Source organism: Lactuca sativa, chromosome 3 (assembly GCF_002870075.4).
Source record: "Lactuca sativa cultivar Salinas chromosome 3, Lsat_Salinas_v11, whole genome shotgun sequence".
NCBI lineage: Eukaryota > Viridiplantae > Streptophyta > Magnoliopsida > Asterales > Asteraceae > Lactuca > Lactuca sativa.
Genome location: NC_056625.2, coordinates 165,406,974 through 165,422,946, shown reverse-complemented (window position 1 = coordinate 165,422,946; position 15,973 = coordinate 165,406,974). Strand labels below are relative to the sequence as shown.

At 39.2% G+C, this 15,973-nt stretch overlaps 1 non-coding gene across 1 annotated transcript; it reads right to left on the bottom strand.

Moving 5' to 3' along the window:
* Positions 1-13,077: 13,077 nt before the first annotated feature.
* TRNAQ-UUG (transfer RNA glutamine (anticodon UUG)) lies at positions 13,078-13,149 on the bottom strand. Its single transcript has one exon. It is a non-coding gene; the product is annotated as a tRNA-Gln (tRNA).
* Between the last annotated feature and the right edge of the window lie 2,824 nt (positions 13,150-15,973).

Below are 15,973 nucleotides of genomic sequence, written 5' to 3'. Positions count from 1 at the left end.
TCCAGATCCAGGACCTTAACTCGCTAAGGGACCATGAGGACACTAGATCTAGCCACAAATGGGTTCAAAAGCCCTAAATCTACATGAACATCACAATAACAAAGAATGATTCGAGATTGTACCTCATTTGTGATGTTCTGGACCTCAAATCTTCAAGAATCCACCCCTCTCTTGCTTCCTCTTGGCTAGATCTCCTCTTTCCTTGCTTGACAACAACTCCAAGATCAATAATGGCTCCTTCCCTCACTTGAATCACTCAATTGCTCTAGGGTTTCACTCTGGGGACTGATGAGTGCAAATGACGGCCATAAGGCCCTTTAAATATGCCTCAAACCCGAGAAATTAGCGTTTCATTAAACAGCGTGGACTCGCCGAGTCCGGATGCGAACCCGCGCCCAAATCGCGATCATACTCGGCGAGTCTGAGCTCCAACTCGTCGAGTCCCCTCACAAATCACCAAAAATTATAAGAATAGCTAATACCTGGGAATCTGGGCTGTTACAATTCTCCCCCACTAGAACTAGACTTCGCCCTCGAAGTCTCGCTCTGCAAATAACTCCGGATGCTGCTCGCGCATCTCTCGCTCCGGCTCCCAAGTCATCTCGGACCCCTTACGATGTCGCTATTGAACCAAAACCCAGGGTATCTCCTTTTTCCTCAGAACCTTTATTTTCCAATCTCTGATTGCCACTGGTCTCTCAGCATAATTCAGGCTTGCATCCACCTGAATATCCTCTAATGGAACCACTTGCCGACTCATCGGCTATACATTTCCTCAGTTGCGACACATGAAAAGTGTCGTGAATCTGTCCCAACTCTGTTGGCAAATCCAAATGATAGGCCACCCGGCCTACCCTCACGATCACTCGGAATGGACCAATATATCGGGGCCCCAACTTGCCCCTCTTCCTGAATCGAATCACTCCTTTCCAGGGAGAGACCTTCAGGAGTACAAGGTCACGACCAAAAATTCGAGCTCGGACCGGCGCCTGTCCGCATAATTCTTCTGGCGACTCTGAGCGGTCAACAACCTCTGCCTGACCTGTTGTATCTGCTCTGACATCTGAAGCACAATCTTTGTACTTCCCAGCAAATGGGGTCCAATACCCCCTTCCCTACAACAGCTCAAAGGGCGACATACTGATGCACTAATGATGGCTGTTGTTGTAGGAAAACTCTGCCAAGGGCAATTACGGGCCACAATTTCCCCGCGAAATCTAATACACATGCCCGAAACATACCCTCGAGCGTCTGAGTCGCTCGCTCTCTCTGAAGTGTCCATAGACATCACTATGGTAAACTCTAGCTCGTTTCTCATATTGATCTTTGATACCGAGCACCAGGTCAGCTTTTGGCCCCACAGCTGAATCCCCAAAGGTCACACATAACATGATCCAAAACATCTCACTAACTTCCTCCCCGTGACCACTATCACGGCCCAGTGACACGCAAGTCGCGAAATTCCCTATTCCTCATGAAGAAATACAATCCAATCAAAGATCGACTCAGCTCTAACCTCTGGCGTCTGCTGCGCATATTCTCCCGCGCGCCTCGCTAACCCTCCCGATAGAGACGGAGACCCCAGTCTCGCCCCGGTTTTAACCACCAGGCTCCAAAAAGTCGACACTAGGGCTACTCAAGCCTAAAACTCTTCTGCATCATGCACTTACCGGAGAACACTCCATCATCACACTCTCTTGCCATCTAGTGGGTACTATGGCTTCCCACACATTACAATAACCTCTGACTAGTGAGTATTACAGCTCCCCGTAGTATCACCACGCCAACTAACTCGTGAGTACTATGCCTCCCCGTAGTACCACGACTCCCTCCCTCTGACTTGTGAGTACTATGGCTCCCCGTAGCATCACAACACCCTCTGACTGGTGAATACTATGGCTCCCCGTAGCATCACGACTCTCTCTCTCTCTCTGACTTATGAGTACTACGGCTCCCCGTAGCATCACAACACCTCTGACTGGTGAATACTACGGCTCCCCGTAGTCTTCACCATATACTCTCATTCTCATTACAACGCCACACTATGTTCACTAACTCATGCACCGAAGACTATCATAGATAGCTACACACACACTTGCCCCGATATGCATTACGGACTCTGGCGGCAACCGCCATAACACAGAACCTCCCTCTGCGGAGATCCACTTCCTTAAATAATCCCTCTTGATGACAATACATGAAGGGCTCCCACTGGAACCGTGGATACATGATACATCACTGGTCATCTTAAGCTCAAGACTCTAAATAACTCTGAAATCGGGACGCTATACGCGGAAACCACAGAACACCCTAACAGAGCATCACGATGTCCTGTCTCTACCACTGATTCCCTTACTCCCAGCACCATACACATACAACAATACATTTCCTCTGAATCTCATAACAATTTCCTATATCACTCGATGCGCAACTTTAGTGCATCCAAACACTCAATTGGAATACAAGGAAGGTGCTAACCCTTCAGAACACACTGATGATCTTCCGAAACCCTTTCCACTACTGCTCAAAATCCAAGCAAGAATACACATCCCAGCCCGAGAGTTGGCTACTCGACAATCGTCTACCCATTTTTCAACCCATAAATTCTCAACTGCCCATACCATCATTACGAGCCTTCCACTTGAGAAGACTCTGATCACCACCAGATTCCTGATCATTGACCACCCGCCGTGGAGACACCCATCCTTCTCTCAGACATATACCACATGCATTATCTCGCCCTGCACCTTTCCTTGATCACCAATGACCCTGATCTCATGAATTCAAGCCGCATGTTTCTGCATCCAACCCCTAACTGCTCTTGCACAAATCTCCGGGTCTCTCAATAAACCACCCGGTTCTCCCCCACTTAGGGTTCGAACCATCACTATCTGACACATCAACAACCTCACAAACTATTTTCACCAGCAACAACGCACCTGCCCCTGGAAAGTGCTACGCAACGCCCGATAATCCCCTTTAAGGAAATCAATCGATCTCATAACTCTGAACCTCAGGTGAAATCCTCAAGAACTTCTCGTCACGACTGCCTCTAGTCGTTCCAAGTCTCGTACCAATCCAATACCAAGCAACTCAACTGTCCAATAACATCACTGACTCATAAACTAGATCACGCAATCATCATATTCCCCCACCTCGACTCATCAACCAACGTTCCAACACATGGATCATCCCAAGAACAGGGACCCACTCCCATATTCAATACCCAACATAAATAGGAAAACCACTGCACTGATTAACTCGACTGGACTCCCCCACTGATACCTCTACAATACGCCTTACTATACTCAAATAGGTGTAACGTGGTCCTCGACTATCTCAGTCCCATCTGACTATCTGCTCATGGTAAATCACCGTCTCGCAGCACACATGCTACCTGATACTCTAATGGAAAACCATCATCAATAACAACCTGCAGGGTTTTACCCCCAAACCTGAAACTTAAACATCGGGCCTCTCATGTTCCGCACACGAACATAAACAACACCACTCAGGTCATAGAGGGTGACATCTCCTCTATCGACTGATTGCTCAACTCTGACCGAAATTCGCCCCTCCCTCTAACTCCTTACCAAAAATACTCTGATAGGCTCTCGACCACCCTCTTAAGGGACGCCTCTTCGAACTCAATCATGGCCCACATGCCTAAAACCCATAGCGTCCAATCTCTACCTCATCAATCGTGACCGGATAACCGGAGAACCACAAACATCATTCACTACGAACCATGGTACTCATCCCATGACATCTCTTCTCAATATGCTCCGGTGTATGGTACCCGAACCATAGCATCACTCCTCCATCTGCTCCGATGTATGGTACTCGAACCATAACATCATTCCTTCATCCGCTCCGATTTATGGTACTCGAACCATAACTTCACTCCTCGATCCGCTCCGATGTATGGTACTCGAACCATAACATCACTCCTCAATCTGCTCCGATGTATGGTACTCGAACCATCACTTCTCAATCCGCTCCGATGTATGGTACTCGAACCATAACATCACTCCTCAATCCGCTCCGATGTATGGTACTTGAACCATAACATCACTCCCCAATCTGCTCTGATGTATGGTACTCGAACCATAACATCACTTCTCAATCCGCTCCGATGTATGGTACTCGAACCATAACATCACTCCTCAATCTGCTCCGATGTATAGTACTCGAACCATAACATCACTCCTCAATACACTTCGATGTATGGTACTCGAACCATAACATCACTCCTCCATCCGCTCATTAGAACCTTCAGAATATTCCCTATATCAAGTATGGGTCCTCTGCCTTCAGTAGTACGGGCCCATACTACCTGCCACATCTACCCATACTTTCCACACGGACTATCCCGGAGCTCCTAAGTAGCTGCTCGACCTTCTCGTTCACCAATTCCGTCACGCACTCGCTCCCCATCGAATTTCTCTACTCTGCCAGTGCACTCATCTGGCTAAGGTTACTCCCTAGGCTCTTCCTAGATTCCCACACTTCTCTGCCATTAGCTGCTGAAGAGCTCCTAATGATGCCAACCATCTACCTCCTGAATATCGTCATATTCACTTGGTAGCTGAATCCCATCATCGAGAGTTCCACAAAGCACGAAGCAAGCAGCATTCGAGCATCGAAGAATATATATGACTCACTCTGGGTGATAACTCCGCTTGCTCTGCTCATCCTCGAAAGTACCACCGAACTCTGCAACTCTTCCCCTCGCGGGTTCTAACTATTCTTTCTCTAAGTACCATGGTACTTATCTAGGTATCTCCCCTAGATTACTCCTCTACTCAAATCCCTTAAAGGATTCCAACTAAATATTCTCACTCATCACATACTCAAAAGCACATCGCATATAACAGCAATCCCTAGGCTAAGGCATCACAAATCAGGCCACTCTAGTCCTAAGATATGAAATACCTAGCCTGTCTCTAGCATGCAATAATATCTCATAAAGTGCATCATAAATATCTCATGACACAAAAGTAAGGGTATTTTGGGAAATCACCGTTCGGGCTCTGGCTGATTGTACACACTGCTCTTTCTCGCTTTCTCTTTGAACTCTTATTCGCTTTAGAAAATTATTTCTTTGAAAAATTTTCTTACTTCCTCAGTTTGAGTCCCGATTTACCCGAAGGCGCATCCGAATCCCTCAAACCAAGGCTCTGATACCAACTTGTAACGCCGAAAATTTCAAAACAATTTTTCATTTAAAATAATCATTTAATTCTTAAAAACACTTTGTTTAAAATCTCATTCATAATCGAATTACAAAACATAACTCCATTTCCACTTGTATGATAAACCAGGATCCTCAAAACATGACTCTTCCTCTGGTGTGTACAATCGAGCCGGTGCCTTCCCGTGATACTGTAATAACCTGAAACACACAACACAAAACACTGTAAGCACGAAGCTTAGTGAGTTCCCCAAAATACCACATACAACACACATTAGCCACTCGAGGCTATAACTCTGTTTGACCCTCTGGTCAATGTGTCTCAGTGGGACCCTCCAGTCCCTCAACTCTATGGACCCTCTGGTCCTAAGCTCGTTGGACCCTCCGGTCTGGTCTGCTTGTGCCTTCCGGCTCATGAATCGTTGGACCCTCCGGTCCGGTCTGTAAACTTCGCATAGCATAAATCACAAAGACATAATGCATAGCATGTCACATACAATAGGATAACATAATACTCAATGTAAGCACATACGACCTTCCGGTCACACATAACTACCACTCAAGGTAACGTATAGTGAGAAGAGTCACCTCGCGTATCTCGATAACTCGCAAATCCCGGAAATCACTCACGCTCGATCCTCCGAGCTATAATCCTCCTATAACACCATAGATCTCTAATTAACACTTTCTCAACTAAGGTTGACTACCCCTATCAAGTCAACACTGGTCAACTATGGTCAACGGTCAACGGTTGACCCGACTCGCCGAGTCCCTACGGGAACCCGATCCCTCTGAATCTCTTCCGACTCACCGAGTCACTCACCCGACTTGGTTACTCCACCCCTGGTTCGTAATCACTGAACAACCCGCACCAACTCGCCGAGTCTGGGAATGGACTCGGCGAGTGCATTCCATGCACAACCCCAAACGACCTTCTGAGGTCAGATCCGCTTCACTAACTTATAGATCCAGTCTCCTTAAGCTTATTGACCACGTAAAGTTCAAGTCTTGATGCTCATCAAGCATTGAATAGCTCATGAATGGTGTTTTAGCCTCAAATACATTGATCCCAAGCCAATACCTCCATGGATGCATATAAAGCTATGGTAAAGAGGTGCTCTGGACCTCTATGGGTCCAGATCCAGGACCTTAACTCGCTAAGGGACCATGAGGACACTCGATCTAGCCACAAATGGGTTCAAAAGCCCTAAATATACATGAACATCACAATAACAAAGAATGATTCGAGATTGTACCTCATTTGTGATGTTCTGGACCTCAAATCTTCAAGAATCCACCCCTCTCTTGCTTCCTCTTGGCTAGATCTCCTCTTTCCTTGCTAGACAACAACTCCAAGATCAATAATGGCTCCTTCCCTCACTTGAATCACTCATTTGCTCTAGGGTTTCACTCTGGGGACTGATGAGTGCAAATGACGGCCATAAGGCCCTTTAAATATGCCTCAAACCCGAGAAATTAGGGTTTCATTAAACAGCGTGGACTCGCTGAGTCCCATGCGAACCCGAGCCCAAATCGCGATCATACTCGGCGAGTCTGAGCTCCAACTCGCCGAGTCCCCTCACAAATCACCAAAAATTATAAGAATAGCTAATACCTGGGAATCCGGGCTGTTACATTAGCGCTGTCATAGGTGTCTGGCTTCGCAGCCAAGACAGTCCCTTTGGTTGGTTGGGTCAACCCCCAGATGAACCTCTCAATTTTTTTACTCTCTGGGGTAACCATTCCCGGACAGAGTAATGCCAGGTCATCGAATCTTGAAGTATAAGCAGCTATATTAGAACCCTTCATCTTAAGGTTCCAGAGTTCGTGTTCTAGCTTCTGTAATTCGCCCCGAGGGCAATACTCAGCGAGCAGAAGCTCCTTCATAGCTTCCCAATCCATAGCATTTTCTATAGGTAGAGTTAAGGATTTGACTCGGCCGTTCCACCAAGTCAGGGCTTTGTCAAGGAAAGTGCAGGCAGCGAACTTTACTTTGTCAGACTCCGAACAGGCGCATATTTCAAAGATTGATTCGATTTTCTCGAACCATCAGGTGAGGGAAATGACACCTCCAGTTCCATCAAAGGATGTGGGTTTCGTGTTCATGAAGTCTTTATATGAACCCTGTTTTCGGTGTCCCTGACTGTTCTCTGGGTTTTGGGTTTGAGTACCACTGGAACCATCCGAGTTCCTTTGAGTCATAGCAGCTGCCACCACGGCATTGACAGCTGCCTGGAACATCACAGGGTCAAATTCAGGAGGAGGTGGTGGCGGAGGGTTGTTGTTGGTTCATGAGCTGGATCTCCTTGTTGGAGGCATCGTGATCTAAAAAGATCAGGAAAGAGAGGATCATAAGTCCTCTGAATTGGATCATGAGATATGGAACAGAGGATATCTCATCAAGACAGATATAGCACCGTATTAAGCGATAAAGCAGGAAAGAGTTATCAAGACAGAACATTTTATCGCTAGAGGAATGATCAAGGAACAATGCGTATACGAGGACTTTCTACAAAGGATTGACTCGAGAAATACTCCCATAGTATTTCATGATTCACTGCAACGACGTCTCGTTGTTTGGGGTATTGGGTAAGTTTTAGGTATGCCGCATACCACAGTCACTCCCAAGCACATGTTGGCCGTGTCTCGAATGAATATAGTTGGCCAGGCTATATTGACCCTAGACACGACTACATAACTGCCCAGGTTTAACCGCAGCGTACAACACCCATTTACTTATGTTTTGTTCTACTTGTAGTTACGGATCTCGACGGCTCGGTATACTTATATACTTTTGAAAATACTTATATTTAGAAGGATACTTTTAGTTCAGAGCACTTAGGCCCCTTAATGTTTATAGTTTTATACCATGTAAGGTTTGGTATACTCCGTTCACTATAAACAAGGGCTCTGATACCACTCTGTCACACCCCGAAAACCAAAGGCGGAAACATTTCCGGGGTTGACTCCATATTGAGTATCAAATCCAATGCACATAGTAATCAAAGTAAGCAAGCATTACATTACATATATTTGAAAGTTTACATTTGTTTCAAAAGTAAATTGTACAAGTGTTATATATATATATATATATATATATATATATATATATATATATATATATATATATATATATATATATCATATGAACAAAAGTAGAGACGAGTCTTCTGCGCACTCCGTCTTCACCAAAAGATATCACCAGGTACCTGTCTAATGTGGACCTGAGAATACAAGCGATTTGAAAATCAGCATAAAGCTGGTGAGTTCATAAGATTGATTGTTTTCTGAAAATGTACCAGTATCCTTTAGTTTTCCGAAAAGGTTTGTTATCCAAGAAAATCTCATATTTTCTTATGTAAAACAGTTTAGTTATCTTTCATTACTGTTCAATTACGTGTTATATGTTACCCCAGGAAAATCCCATATTTTCCTAAATACAAGACCGATTGAATATCACAGAGTATAGTTTAATACACAAAACTATATATTTAGAATCATGGGATTACTATCCCGAATTAGATATAAAATACTTTAATATACGTGAACTGTAGACGAAAAGTAGTTTGAAAACCTTGGGACTAACATCCCGTACTACATATAGATTTGATACCACGGGACTATCATCCCAGACTAGATACAAGATAGTTGGATATACATGAAAATATAGACTGAAAACCATGGGACTAACATCCCGGACTAGATACAAGATAGTTTGATAAAACCATGGGATCACTATCCCGAACTAGATATAGATTCTAACCATAGGAATAACATCCTGCAATAGATATGAAACCTATAGACTAAAAGCCATGGGATTACCATCCCGTACTAGATATATATCCAAAACCAAAGCCATGAATAAACTTATATTAATACGTATTGTGAGTCGGGTAACCATGCTGATACGACAACGAGACCTCCTTGACGCTTGTCAGACGTCAGACGATATCCAGAATTTGTCACCCCAGGTGTGCCCGCCTAACTGTAGCTACCAGTTAAGGTGTGGGATTGTCAGTCCCGAATAGATCTATTCAAAAATTCCTCGCTCTCCCTCTAGGAGACTCTGTTTACACTTCCGGGGAGGATTTATTGATCATCCAAAAAGGGTAGTGACGAACTCACAAGCTAGTACTAAACTATTCACAGGGTTCTTATACGATATCAAACATACAAAAGATTATGAAACATAATACAGTGAATACAGATACATACAATGAAACTATCTGGCAATACATCCAAATGATACGGAGATAAACTGAATCAAACATAGTTTATCTAATAATTTTATATACATATCAGTACGTGATTAAACAAGAACTATAGAATGCCAAATTATTCCCATAATAATTTGATTAGTTTGGTTATTTCCTTAACTGAATTTCATATAGTTGTGGTTAATAAATCATCCCTTATGCTCAACATAATACATAAAGGGGTAAAGGTATTTATAAGTTTGCCAGATATTATTTGAAACACATCAGTGTTATGTTTTGAAAACAGTTGTAGTTTGCTTGTATTCCCCCCCTGAAAACATTGAAAAACCATTTAAAAGGGTAGCGGTATGAACTCACCGGACGAGAAACGTGTCTGCTTGGATCCTAAACGTCGGTTCTGGGTTTGCAAACGCACGAGGTTCCTATGAATTATGAAAAGATACATATTTGTATCTAATTAGGACTTAGATTATGTATTTGGTAGAGACAAACACTTCTAGTTGCGGAAACACTCCCTTACAAGTGTTTGGAAGGACTCGGGTGACATTTGGGGACACATATAGCTAGGATATTGAATTGGGACTTCAAGAGTAAACTCCTTAGGGAGTTTACGGCCCTAAATACCACACCCACTTGAGTTCACGGCCGTGAACTCATAAGTGGTGTTTTTGGATGCTAAATGGCTTCATAATTCATGGATAATTTAGCTAGGATTGCATCTAAGGCATAGGAATGAATTTAAACTCACTTAGGGACCATTTATTGGAGTTTACGGCTGTAAACATGGAGTTTACGTCCGTAAAATCCCCCACACACAAGATCCTTAATGTTTTGGTCCTTTAATCAATCACATGTGATTCTAATGATTTTTCCAAGCCTTGAATGGATTTTTAAAGGACTTTTGACATGGTTTTAGGAGTTTACGGCCCATGAACCCCCTCATGGCCGTGAACTCCTTGTAAGGGTGTTATAATATGTTTTAAGGTCCAATACTTGTTTGTAAACACTTCTAGAATTTATTCCAAGGCTTTAGGTGTGTTAAAGTGGCATTTTAACACATTTAGAGGAGTTTACTCTCCATGAACAATGAGTTTACGGCCCAAGCATGTTCTTGGGTAGTAAACTCAAGTTTACTCCTCTAAATTGATGTTCAAGGTGTTCCAAGGCCAAATCCAATATTCTAACATTCATATCTAAGCATCAATGGAGTTTTGGAAGGGTTTAAGGGCATAAAAACCCCATTTATATGAGTTTACGGCCCAAGAATGGTCTTGGGAAGTAAACTCATGTTTACTCTTTAAAATCCATGTTTAAGGCGTTCCAAGTCCATTCCATTAAGCCATTAATCCATATCTAAGCTCCAAAGGTCGATTAGAAGGGTTTTTGGGCTCTAAAACCCAATTTATGTGAGTTCACGGCCTAGGACTGTTCTAGGGCCGTAAACTCATGAATATGGTCCTATTCCATGATTTGAACTCAAATTTGAAGGCCTAAGATGTTATACTAGGAGTTAGGGTAGTTACCTTGGTGATTTGGAGCTTAAATTTGATGATTTTGGACCCTTAAACTTGGTTTGAGGAGACAGGTTAGAGAGAGAGTAGAGAGAGGAAGCAAAAGCTTCAAATGAATTTTTAAACACGTTTAAATAGGTCCCAAAACTTGGACACGGTGGAATTCTACCCGATACCAGCATTAAACGGGGCTTTTGGTCGCACCCGATTAAGTTTCCATAACCCGGCGAGGATGTTTCTAAAATTTATGAAATAAACATTTTGGGCTAATTTCATGAGTTCCTAAGGGGTTTGGACACTCATTAGTATTAAAATAAACATATAAGTTTAATTAATTTAACCCAAAAACGAAATTGGAACGAATTGATATTCGACGAGTTTTACGAGTAGAACGAGTTTTCGGCGATGAACAACTTCGGGTTGTTACAATCGACTTGGAAAATGGAAAGATTTGTACAAGTTATACGTTTCGTCACCACTTTGTGGAAAAGCCTTAGGTATGAATATGTTAGATACCTGTGACTCGATTGCTGAAATAGTATCTCTCCCCCAAAAAACATGTTTTTTTTACCGACGCACAAAGAAAATATTTTGTTGCGAATGAACAAGATATTGAGGAATTGTCCATACGTAAAATCATAATTATTGATACGGGCATTTTCCACATAAAAGGGGAATCTTTTGTTATAATAGAAGCAGAAGTGATGTGGATTATTCAAGAATCGAAGTTGATTTGTTTTATAAAAAGAAGATCTCAATAAACTTCTATGAAATGATTTCACGGGATTCAGCCAATTGTATTGATCGTGGAATATCATTGAGAAATAGGAATCCGTGTTATCAAAGGATTTTCTGTGATTATTTCTAGTATGGAATGAGTCAATCATCAACTTTGGTATCTTATTGAACAAAAATGGTGATATTGTTCCTCCATTGATCAAGAATTTAGATTTTTGGCAAGTCTCATGATCATCCAATAAGAAGGGTTTTAATTTTTTCAAATGAACGATTTGAAGACCTATTGATTCTAAAAACTGTGGATCATCCGGACCTTTCAATTCATAGATGTAGATCTCGGACCTATGAATGGGGATATTCCCGAAACTGACAAACAAAAACGGAAGTGGGTTAGACAAAAAAAGAAGCAACTTGGACAAAAAGAAACGAAGTGGCTTAGACAAATCTTTTTTGTCGATAACCTCCCTCTGTTCTCCTTCTCCATTGGTAACGAACTGAGCCTCTTTTCCCCCCTACAACAATTTTGTACCCATTAGACCAATAATGGTGGTTGAAGAGGGCTTTTGCAAAGGTGGACCATAGGCAATGATATTCGATCGTAGGTGATGGTAACGATGGCACAACTGAGCAATTATTTGGTTTTTATTAGGATTCGAATGTTGAAGGAGATTGAAGGGAGGAGAAACATTTTGACTTTTTCAGTCAAACATTATTTGAGAGAGAGAGAGAGAGAGAGAGAGAGAGGTGAGTCCTCTATTATTTTTTTAATTGTTAAAATAAATAAATAAATATTAAATTTAAAAAAAAATGAAAGAAAAATGAAAATAAATACCCCAAGGGTATTATAGTCATTTCAATTTTCGAAGGGACCATTTTCACATACAAACCACTCCAAAAGGACTACAAAACCAAAAAAGTCACTATTTGGACTAAAACCCCAAAATTTTGCATACCACATAGACCATTTTTGCAATTTTGTCTTTTATTTATAACCTAACTAGTTTATAACCCGTGGATACCACGGATTAAAAAGGTAAAAATAATTTTAATTAAATTATAAGGTAATTATTGAGCAATGATAAAAAAAAAATTAATAATTTAATAAATTAGGCAATAGATATTACAAATAAATTTTTTGTTCAAGTGTTTGATATGTGTAAAATGGATGAGTGAATTAGTGGAAATTTAATTAATGAGTAAAAACCTTAGAATGACAAGTGGCAACTAATTAATGTGAATCTCTAATTGATTGACATGTGGCAAATGTGCTACTCTTTTATTAGGTAGGAAGATTTGAAAGAAGATATGTCAATTTCGTTATCGACTTGAGAGAAATAGACTGGGCCATTATGTTCGAACCTCTTAAAGAGAGCACAACCTTTGTAAAATTCATGTGAGGTTCCAGAAAAAAAGAAAAAGGTCCTACCGGGAGTCGAACCCAGGTCGCTGGATTCAAAGTCCAGAGTGCTAACCACTACACCATAGAACCGATTGATGCTGCACTGCTCTTTTTATCATTTATATAACGTAGAAATTATTAACAATACCGTAACAGCCTTATAGTTATCTAAAATTTTTCGTTAATTTAACACTGAACTTTTTTTTATTATTCTTAAAAAATAAGTGTTACTATAGAAAAATATATTAAGTATTGACTAAACCCAATTCCATTATGGTTGTACATATAAAATACTAGGTTAAAATCCGTGGAACCCACGGGTGTTAATTTTAAATAGAATTAAAAAAATTGATTATATAATAAAATATTATACCATTAATTTAAAAAAACTTATGAACTGTAATATTATATTTTTAATAACTTTTTAATTTGTAAGTATTTAATTACACATGTAAATCTTCATATTTTATAAAAGTCATGAGTTTGTATACTGCAACATATTATCAGTTTTGGAGGTTTTTTTATATTAAATAAATGGAAATTGCGACGCAATCACAAGACAAGAGCGTAGGTTGTAAAAAAATATTTATTGTTATTAAACTCTTACTTTTGATGCATGATTTTTGGGAAGAAAAAATGTTTTGTCGACTAAAATGTCACTTTTTTTACTGTAACTTATCACCCTAATAAATCTTCAACTTCACTATCTCAATCACTCCTCATTTTCATTCCACAATAGAGAAAAAAACATTCATTCATAATTTGAAATCGCAATGACTAATAAAATATTTGCAATAACTTTTTTTAATTAATTTACAAATATACTATTGGTATTGGGCAACAAATGAGCATAGGGGAACAAATAGGATAAAATGTAAATAATGTTGAAATAATAAAATACATTTAAGAAATATAAAATGATGATTTTTGACAAACGAATCAAAGTAGATTGCTATTTATTGCATGATTTGATTTGGTATTTTTTTTATTTTTAATTATTTTTATTTTTTTTACTATTCGCATAGGGATAACAAATGACATAATTTGTAAATAAGACTGAAAATAAGAAAATATATGTAGGAAGTATAAAATGACGATTTTGATAAACCAACAAAAGTACATTACTATTTCTTGTCTGATTTGACTTAGTACTTTTTTTCACTGTTGGCATAGGGGCAACAAAATGGGATAAAAAGTAAATAAGGCGGAAATAAGAAAATATATGTATGAGTGTCTTATTACTTATATGTATAAAGCCCGAATATAAGTACCGAAACATAAATACAAAGCATATTTATCAACATAAGTGGTAATCCACTTTCTGATGTTTCTTGTCATATTTTGAACCTTTAAATTGGTAATCTACTTTCTGATGTTGTTTAAATCACGGTTGTTTCTCCTCGGATTCAAATATCCAAATTAGAAAAAAAAAAGTACATGATATAATAAATAGTTGAAAGGAAATTAGTTTTCCCATGATTTAAAGGTACAATGCCATATTTGGAAGGATTTTTTTTAAGGCACAATGGGTAAATACGAAAAACACCAAAAGTACATTGTTATAACAATGTGGTCATTTCTTTCGTAACAGGGACCAAAATCATTAAGAAAACCACAAAATAAGTGCTAAAAGTGCAATTCAATTTATTTAGCAACCAAAAATACGAAATGGTTATGGGTATAAATTTTCTTGACTTTGACTTGGAGGTGGGAAGAAATGATCATTCTAAACATCATAAGTTTAGGAGTTGTTTTTTACCGTTATACCCTCTATGAATAAAATGTCTAAATAGGTAATGATCTAATTCCAGATAAAAAGTTCTATATATGAGGTTTATTTTATTTTTTTCTAAATTTAATATCATATCAAAATAGTTTAAATGACCATTGTACTTTTACAATCCAACAATTTTCACATATTTCATCAATAATAACAATATGAATCAATTTTAACGTGAAAAGGATTGAGATGAAAAAAAGGAGCAATTTATGGAAATATAAGTTATTTTATCCGTATGAAGTAAAAAAAAATATAATCACATATTTATCCTGATTAAATGCTTAATCTTTTAATTCAAGATTAGAATAATAAAAATGTGTTTTTTTTTGGTAAAAATATTGAAGATATCTTACCCCATCTCTAATAGTGTACGCAATAAAAATGCTTCTTTTGACACACGAGCTTTGTGAAGCTAAAAGATAACAACATAGACCTAATTTCTTAATGTCATAAACAAAATTACACAGCCACATCTACTTGTCGCATCCTTTTACAAGATGATAAAACCCAAATATTAGGTGAAACTCATTTTTTGGAGACAAATAAATAAATTCTAACCAAAAACCTTATAATAACCTTCAAACCCAAAAGAACAAATGGTCAAAAAATGACCATTTTACCCTTGATTAAAAAAGTACATATACTCTTAAAACTAACAACAATTATTTGTTTATTATCATAAACAACATACTCATTATATTCATGCTCAGTTTCTACCAGACAGCCAATACATATCTTAAAACAGAAGAGTGCGATGGAACTCAAAGACATGTTACGCTCATTATTGAATTTGAACTATTACACCCAAGATTCTATATAATCCAAGAAACACGAAAAATGATATTTACTAAGAAGAAGCCCATTAAATTAACAAATTAACAATAAAAATGGAGAAACACACGAATAACCCCTTCAGAGTATAAAGTAAAAAAGTGTAAAGCGGCGACAAATTATGTTCCGTTAAGAAACATGTAACCATGCATGTTCAACTATAGACAACATGTATGATAATTTTTAAATGATGGATTTTCCATAACAACCAATTATGTATGAAAATATAATAGACACAAAAGTAAACTGAGATAGGAGATACATATACAATTTAATATAGTTATTGTTCCCAAAATTATTCAA